Genomic DNA, 10,161 nt, shown 5'->3' with positions numbered 1-10,161 from the left:
TACCTGCTGAAGTGATCCAGAAGATTCGTTCTCTGTTATTCTCTCTGAAGATTCTCAAGCTGAATGTGCTGATTTTCAAGAATCTTTTCTAGAAGTCTCCTCACCCAACGCGTGTTCAAAGTCAAATTTTGGTGAAAAGCCCAACTGTTCAAGATGAATTCATCCACATAGAAGATTCATATGTTCATCTTGAAGTTGTGAAGAAATTGAAGATTAAAGCTGAAGCCAAGCTCAAAGTGAAGACTGACAAGAAAAGCAAGCTACAAACCTAGGGGGAGTTTGTTGGATCAAAAGAAAAGAAAACTATAAACCAAGGGGGGGATTGTTGGGTCAAAAATATGGTTTATACTTTGCTTTTCTAAGCATTTATTGTTTTCGGTCTAAGACCGAAAACCGTTTTGGGTTTTGTTGTAGCTTGGACCGAAAACTCATGTGTTTTCCGTCAAGCAATTGGGTTTTCGGTTTGGGCCTTGTACTTTGGGTTCATACCTATATATAGAAGTAAGGGTGATGAGTGTAAAGGTTGGCCATTAGTGGAGGAGCATGTTCTAGAGAGAGAAAGTAGAGAGAAGAAGTGTGTGTGTGTGAATCTTGTGTTGGATCATCATTCATATCATCAATACATTGAAGATTCATCAAGTTCTTCTTCTTTTTATGCTCCATTTCATCTTGTATCATCCACTTGATTGGGATTCCACACCATCAAGTGGATCGGATTGATACGTCAAGCGAATTTGGGGACTTACAGATCCTCTTCCAAAAGTTAAATCCGCTTTTTCTATTGTTTCTAGAAAGGAATCTCATCAAAAGAATGGGGCTCTCTCCTCTTCTTCTGATGTCACCAAAACTCAGTCTTCTGCATATAATAGCAGAGTTAGTGATAAAAGGAATCAAAATACTAACTCTAATAAGGGAAGAAATCAAAACTTAGAATGTAGAAATTGTGGTCTTAAGGGACACCTTATTGAAAAATGCTATAAACTAATTGGTTATCCAAAAGATTTTAAGCTCAGGAATGAGACTAGTAATGATAACATGAGGAGCCAAAATAAGTCATTATCTATTAACTCCTCATATGTTCCTTCCACCAACTCTTCTTTTTCTAGTGTTACTTCAGATGTCACTGGAAGTGGTAATTCTCACTATGTTACAAGTGAGAAATACAACAAGAATGGATAGTTGACTCAGGTGAAAATCAACATATGACTTCAGCTGAGTCACTTCTTCATGATACCGTTGATGTTTCCAAATTAAATCTTATTGTAAACCATCCTAATGGATCTTTTGCTAAAATTAACAAGATTGGAAATTTACAGTTTTCTGAAAACTTAACACTGTTTGATGTCTTTGTTGTTCCTGATTTTATTGTGAACTTACTTTCTGTACATAAATTGTGTAAAGACACAAATTGTGAAGTTTAATGAACATGAATCTAAAATTCAGGATTTACAATCAATGAAGGTGGTGGAGAATGGTAAAGAAATTAGGGGATTATATTATCTTAATTCTTTTCCCTCAGGTATCAGTTATTACAAAGCTAATTTTGCTAAGTGTTTTGTGTCTAAACTAACATGGCATAGTAGGTAAGGTCATCCAGCTCAAAAAGCTTTGAATTGTTTAAAGGATAAGCTTAATTTTGATAATACTGATCTTCCTCCTTGTGATGTCTGTCACAAGGCTAAGCAAACTCGTGAAACCTTTCCGTTACTATTCATAGTTCTTCCAAACTTGGAGAGTTAGTCCATTTGGATGTATGGGGTCCCTATAGAGTGACTACTAGGGAAGGCTATAGGTTCTTTTTTACTGTTGTGGATGATTTCACAAGGGCTACTTGGACCTTCCTTTTAAAAAGTAAAAATGAAGTTTATAACTATTTTACTTCTTTCTTTAGTATTTTATTAAATCAGTTTGATTCAAAAATTAAAATTGTTTGCTCAGATAATGGAACCGAGTTTTTAAATTTTAAGATGAAGTCTTATTTTGAAGTTAATGGAATTTTGCATCAAACCTCTTGTGTCTACACACCACAACAAAATGAGGTGGTTGAAAGGAAACATAGACATATTCTGAATGTTGCTAGGTCTTTGGTATTTCAATATGCTCTTCCTGTTAAGTACTGGGGAGAAGCTGTTCTTACTTCTGTTTTTTTAATAAATAGAATGCCTACTTCTGTTTTAAAAGGCCTGTCTCCATATGAACATGTTTTAAAAAACCCACATGTTTTTGAACATTTAAGAGTATTTGGTAGCCTGTGCTTTGCTACCAAAATTAATAATAAAGATAAATCTTCTGAAAGAGCTGAAAAGTGTGTTTTATTGGGTTATTCTTCTAAGAAAAAAGGCTACAAGTTGCTAAGTCTTCATAGAAATTCTGTTTTTGTTTCCAGGGATGTGAAGTTTTACGAATCTGTATTTCCTTTTAAGTTGAAGTCAATAACTATTGATTAACAGTCTATTTTTTAAAATTCTGTAGACCCATTTTCCTATGATGATTTAAACATCTCTGAATATGTGAATAATGTTATTAATTTGGATGACTTGAGTGTTAACCACCAGATGGATGGTTCTAGTGCAACTGAGACTCTGAATGAAACCTTTTCGGATACTACACCTGTTGACAATTAGACTAGCGAGGCATCTATGCCTTCATCTGGTGAGACTATGCCAGGTCCTTCAAATTTGTCTGAGGAAAGTAGTCATTTAGATTCCTTGCCTTCTTTGGGACAATCTGTAAGGGATTCTAGGTCTAGAAGAGAATCTCGCATGTCTGTCAAATTTAATGACTATATAGTTGAGGGTAGGCATAAATATGGTATATAACATACTCTTAACTATTCTGTTCTTAGTAGTGAAAATAAGTGTTATGTTTCTAATCTTAACAAAACTAATGAACCAAAGGATTTTAATGAAGCCTCTTCTGATCTTAACTGGATAGAGGCAATGAATAAAGAAATGGAAGCTTTGTATCAAAATCACACTTGGGACATTGTTGATTTACCTAAAAACAGAAAGTCAATTGGCTGTAAGTGGGTTTATAGAATTAAATACATACATGATGGTGTGGTTGACAGATATAAGGCTCGTCTTGTAGCCAAGGGCTATAATCAGAGAGAAGGTATAAACTATCAATAAACCTTCTCTCCCGTGGCCAAAATTATCACTGTTCGTGTTGTTATATCTTTTTCTATTAATAGATCTTGGCCTTTATATTAACTTGACATAAATAATGCTTTCCTTTATGGAGATCTATCTGAGGAAGTTTTTATGAGTCTTCCTCAAAGCTATCACTCATAAGGAGATACAAGAGTTTATAAGTTAGTTAAATCTCTGTATGGACTAAAACAGACCCCTAGAAAGTGGAATGAAAAACTTTTCTCTGAACTGTTTAGTTATGGATTTTTTCAAAGTATAAATGACTATTCCTTGTTTGTTAGGAATAGAAACAACTCTATTGTCGTTATTTTGGTTTATGTTGATGATATAATCTTGACAGGTAATAATGAAGTTGAACTTCAAAGTGTAAAGTCTTTTTTAAACTCAAAGTTTTTGATAAAAGATTTAGGAAAGTTGACTTATTTTCTTGGTATTGAAGTTTTAAGTGTAGATAAAGGAATTTGTTTAAATAAAAGGAAATATTGTCTTGAACTTTTTCATGAATTTGGTATGTTAAGTTGCAAACCTGATTCAACTCCTTTAGAAGCAAATTTCGTTCCTAAAAGGAGTTCTGATACAAATGATCCCTTGTTAAAAATGTCACTGAATTTCAAAAATTAGTTGGAAAGTTGATATATCTTACTGTTACTAGGCCTGGCATATCATATTATGTTTAAATTCTCAGTCAGTTCATGCATAAACCTTATAAGTCTCATTTAGATATATCATTCAGGCTACTTAAATATTTGAAGGGTAGTCCTGGAAAAAGTGTTTCTATAGTTAAGTCATATAAATTTGACTTAATGAGTTTTGTGGATGTTGACTGGGCCAAATGTATTTCTTCTAGAAAGTCTGTTACTGGCTATTTTGTTTATGTTGGCAACTCTTTAGTGTCTTGGAAGAGTAAGAAACAAGCAACTGTTTCAAGGTCATCTACTGAGTCTGAATACAGAGCCTTAGGTTCTGTAACCTTTGAAATTATATGGATTTTGAAACTTTTATTTGATTTATGTATTAAAGATTTAACTCCTGTTAACGTTTTCTGTGATAATGAGTTTGCTATAAAACTTGTTTTGAATCCAGTTTTTCATGAGAAAACAAAGCACTTTGAGGTTGACCTGCATTTTGTTAGAGAAAAAATTGCTAATGGGGTTTTAAAAGTTGAGGAAATAAATTCTTCAAAGTAAAGAGCTGATATTTTGACAAAGTTTTTAAATACTGCACAACATAATTTTTTAGTAAATGAAATTGGTTTGATTAATCCTTTTAGTAGTGACTAATATTTATTTTGAATGCTAAGTTTGAGGAGGGGTGTTAAAAATATGTTTGAGTATACAAACTTAACATTCTTTGTTCTTGCAAGGTTGAAAAGGTAAGTTTATTTATAGTTGATATTATTAATTATTGTGTTGTGGGTAGTTTGTGTATTTTGTTTGCTTCTTGTGGGTTGCGATGTACTTTCTTCCGTTTTGTGTTCGGGTTGAAATGTGGGTTGAGAAGATCCATTTACTCGGGTACTTAAAGATGTAGTTGGTTCGTTTGCAGCTAATATTGAGTCATTCTCTCAACACACTATCAGAGCGTTTACTCTCTCGTTCTCTCTTCCTGTATAGAATTATGGTTTCATGTTTTATTGTTGTTTTTTATTCTACTTGTAGAATAGTTTGAGTGACAATATAGAGAGTAGATTAGGTCTATTGTAGTGAGGTTTTATATATAAGTACGTTGAAAACCATCTGTCTGTTTATCTTTAATTGATATAATGGATGATGATGTTGGGAAAATCTGTAGGTGTGTTTTTTAAGAAGGTGGAAGTGGGAATAGATGATAATAATTTTAAAGTAAATTGAACCATTAAACAGTCTTTATGTGTTGCAACAGCCAAAGGTAGAGTTGATGTGAATGAGAATGATTGAAAATTTTATTCAACCAAGAAATTAACTTTTCTTTCATGCGATAGTAAATTTTATGTGGCACAAATAAACAATAGAATGGTATAAAAAGGTGTTAACAACAAGGTAAGAATATTTCCTTACCCATAACATCAATAAGCTCTCATTTCCCTACCAAAACTTTATAACAATAAATTCTATTTTGTCCTACTAAAGACAATATATTTTAACAATTTAGTCAAGTAAACCATCTGACCTGACATAAAGAAGTTCATGTTTACACTAATATACCCATTAAACAAAGTGGCAGATCATTTTGCTCGGTAGTTACCGATGGGTTTTTTTTAGTTTGGTTATATGAAAGATTTTGTAACGGTTCTTGCAAATGAAACCGTTTAATTATATAAGGCGTGGGAGATTCTTAGAATACAAATTAGTATTTCTCACATTCTGTGATATAACCCAATATACAGATCGATCAGTAACTACCAAGCAGTATAATCAATCACTTGGTTTAACGGACAGATTTGTGTTAACATGGTCTTGTTTATTTTAGATAGGATAGTTTGATTAACTAAAATGTGAAAGTAGATTATCTTCACAAGGGAAAACTAAAGATGAATGGTATAATATTTTGGTGAGTTAATGGGGGTAAATTATTATTACGGGTGAGGAAATGAAACTACGTTGTTATAATTTTTATGAAAACGTGTCATATTAATAAGAAAAATTAAAGTTAATTAAACAATTTCTGTTAAACATTATTTTAAATTAAACAACAGAATCTTAATATTAATAGAAAATGCAGTTGTGTATATTAAAAGTTGGTTTATAGTAAAGAATTTATAAGTATCTTAATTATTCAACATTAGATTAATTAAAAGACAACTGTTTTGTAAAAGTTGCAATGACAGATTATGTTTATGAAGTTAGATTGATACTAGGTAGAGGAGCAGAGTTCAATTTTGATCGCTTTATTCCATATGGTCAATCATGTTGTGTAATGAATGTATTGCTTAAATCTTGTTGCCTTTGATAAAAAATTCTTTTCCATGTGTACCTTGGCTTTTTCATTAGATGGGTTTCTTTTTTGATTACTGTTGGGTTATCCATATTCTTTTTTATTTCATATATATATATATATATATATATATATATATATATATATATATATATATTAATAAATAAATTAAACAAACCATTTTATGCAATGCTTACACTAAGGTTTTTATGAGATTATAGTGAATTGACTGCTTGCTGCACCCTATTGGCCTAGGTAATTGATCTCATGGTACAAGAGCAGTCATGATGCCTATTAAGTGGCCAAGTGTATCAAGTATTATAACTTGTTAGAGGGATATTAATTTTCTTCCAAAAAAACCTAGTGTTTTAACTTTTAATTTTGAGTTTGAGTTTCTTTGAAAACTAGACCCTTAAATGAGAAGTTGTTGGAATTGAAAGGGGATCTAAGAGAACGGAAACTGGGCTGATTTCAACACCCTTCCGGATATGGGGTAGTACTGAGACATCCCAAAAATACGGTCCAAAAATTTCGTTTTTAAATCATTATTAAAACCATAAATATCGTTACCATAGTATAAAATCATAAACCATGTATCTCAAAATAACATAATATATGTCAACATATCAAAATCTCATATCAAATATCAGAGTAAATCTCCCAGGCTAGAAAACTATGGTGTGTGTCATGCTATCATCCCGAGCCATTCCCTTTGCTAGCTGAAGTACCTGAAACCAAACTGACAACTGTAAGCATGAAGCTTAGTGAACTCCCCCAAACTACCACATACCGAACACATAACATATAACAAATAGCATAACTCTGGGACTACTCCCAACTGCATCGGGACGAACCCGACATCGGCTTACCCGACATCGGACTCCTGCCCGACATCGGGCTCACCCCGGCATCAGACTACGTCTGGTATCGGGCTCACCCCGGCATCGGGCTTGCCCTGGCACATACACAACATAACATATATAATAAACATATAACATAACATATAAACTGCATCGGGCTTAACCCGGCATCGGGCCGAAGCCCGGAATACATAACACATAACATATAATTTAACATGCATCGGGCTTGCCCCGGAACACAAAACACATAACAGATACACTAACATACATCGGGCTTGCCCCGGAACACATAACATGCATGAATCACAAAGACATCGAGCATACATATACTCTCCTCGGGTTTAGGGTTAAGGGTTTAGGGTTAGGGTTTAGGGTTTAGGGTTTAGGGATTAGGGTTTAGGGTTTAGGGTTCAGGGTTCAGGGTTTAGGGTTTAGGGTTTAGGAGAGGCTTCTTTAAAAGTTTCAGTTTCTGACAAAGCCGATACATTCCAAACCCCTCAATTTCAGATTTCCAAACATTAGCAACAATGGGAAGAAAATCATCTAACAGCGTGAGAGAATTAACAAACTTAAACGACCTTATTCTGAACTTCTTTTTAATTGGGAATTTGATGATCATAGGACTATGATCCGAATTCCTGTACGGTTGAAAGTTGGCAAACACATTTGGATAATCTTCTATAAACTTGAAATTTCCCAACACACGATCAAGTTTTTTCAATGCACCATGAATCCCTTTTGGCCTTTGATTCCAAGTATAGTGCAACCTATTTCTATTAATATATTGAACTTCAATGCGGTTGATACATTCATTAAATTCCACCATACCCCTCGATATTTTAGAATTACCAGCCATCGAATCAACAAGTTCCCTAGTAACATTAAAGTCACCAGCAATCAACCAAGGAGCACTGTTTATCGAACAATTGTGCTTCTCCAGCGAATCCCAAAGTTTCCTTCTGTCTATATAATAATTACAAGCATAGACAAAAGAGCAAAAAATCCTCTTATTTTCTTTTAAAAAGAGGATCTGACAATGTATAACCTGACTGTTAGCATCTAACGGCATGACACCTACTTCATCCGGGTCCCAACCAATATCAATACGAGTGCCTTTAGGGCTCATATCTTGATTCGAAATCCACATCCAGCTTCCAAAAACTTTATTACATGTCATTTGAAGCTTATTAAATCTCACCTGAGATTCAAGAATAGCAAACAAAGACAAATTATTACTTTTGATCACATTCTTTATTTCCTCCTGCTTAGGTCTAAGATTAGAACCTCTCACATTCCAGCACCCTATACTCATCGTCATTAATCAACAATTGAGTTTTCGGTGTTTAACTTCTGGCCACCTCCAGTCAAAATCTCCTGATCCACCTCATCCAAATAAGAAAGATCCCTCAAAGCCATCTCATCATTCAAAACATCAAAAGGGTTTTTTGATACTATTTCCTCATTATCATCTTTACCCAAAGTGGAACCCAAATTATCAAAGTTAGAACTAACTTTAACATTCACCGACTTTTTTGGAACATAGACTTTCTTTTTTACTTCTTCTTTTTTTCCTTGCACTTCTTCTTTCTTAGCATTAAAATTATCTATGGCATTCTTCACATTCTTCCCCAGTTTTTCCTTAGGGATAAACATCCCTGTTCCATTCGATTTCCCATTCTTTCCATCAAAAGACTGAAATGCCCCTGCTTCCTTCCCATCCTTTTTGAGTTTTCCAACAGCAAACTTTGAGAAGCTTTCCCCATTATTCCTGTTTCCTTTCTCTTTGCTACTTTGAGATTCTTTTTGACTCACCTTTGGAACTTCTTGGACTTCAATTTGCTTTTCTTTTTGCTTCCCCTGACTAACCTCATTTCCCACAACTTCTTCTTGCCTTTTAACATTAGCATCATCATTACTTAGACTTGAATTTTTTTCCAAGGATTTAATCAGGTCAACCTTGCCATTTTCTTGATAGAACATATTAGTGCTGGGTTGCTTTCCTTTATTGTTTTTCTTAGTCACCAAAATAAACCCATCTTCATCCCCTTTTCCTCCTTCGTTGTTTTCTTCTGAAACTAAATTATCACTTTCTTTATTTTTAGAGTTCAACCCATTCAAAATACCACAATTGCTATTTTTATGACCATAAATTTTGCAGTGTGTGCAAACATCAGGTCTCCAAGCATACTCCACTGTACACTTTGACTCCACTTTATCCCCTGTCCCGAAATCAATTGTGACTACACTAATCTCCTTCAGCCACTCTGATTCTGCTGACATTTCCACAAGAAATCTCATGAAAGCAGGCCTACCCCAATGTTCTTTGCACATCTTCTGCGTGACTTTATCCATAGTAATCGGTTTTCCAATTTCATTTGCTATGAGTGTGATGCCCTTGTTATTCCAGTATTCCAATGGCACATTAAACACTTTAACCCAAACAGGAACAGAGTTAATATGTGGCTTGCTCAAAACCAATCCAGGCCTCCATCTTTGAATAAACAAAGGAACATTGTTAATAAGCCATGGTCCTCCCTCAAGCACATTCATCATACCTTCTTTAGAATCAAACTTAAAGAAAAAGAACCCTTCATCATTCACCATTATATCCTTCAATCCAAAAATCTTCCACATCTTGAAAGAAAAATGGTTAACAGTAGGGAATGCTAACTTCTTACCCACAAAAAATCCATAAAGAGTAGCATGATAAGGAGCTCCTCCTAACATTAAATCTGCATAAGGTAATTCCACTTTACCATTGGGCTTTCCATCCACTTTAGGAATCACTTTAATGTTAAGATCAACCACAGAGCTAGTAGATTCAACAATTCGAGCATAATATTTCCTGTTAATTTCATTAACAATAGCAGCTGCTAGTGATATCTTTGATTTTGGCCCACTATCAACAATCATCGGCTCTTTATCCCATTTAAGATCTAAAAAACTGACCCCCTGTTTCATCAGTTCATCATTCCCATGTTTGCCATTCAAATCCACTTCATCAATCAAGTTCTCTTTCATCGCAACATCATTAACATTCGAAGGAGAATTCATAGACTTAACAGTAACAAGGGACGAACCAGAAGAAGGATCATGAACAACAGGTTTCGACCCCAGAATACCCTTAACAGGGATCACATCATTCACAGAAGAAGTGATTAGAGAAGGAGGACTGCTAACCTTAGACTTAGAAGAGTTAAAACCCCCAACCATATCAGACGTTACTTGAAGCAGAA

Source organism: Lactuca virosa, chromosome 1 (genome assembly GCF_052849685.1).
Source record: "Lactuca virosa cultivar CGN04683 chromosome 1, Lactuca_virosa_CGN04683_v6, whole genome shotgun sequence".
In the NCBI taxonomy this organism is placed as follows: Eukaryota; Viridiplantae; Streptophyta; class Magnoliopsida; order Asterales; family Asteraceae; genus Lactuca; species Lactuca virosa.
This window is presented reverse-complemented; position numbering follows the sequence as displayed.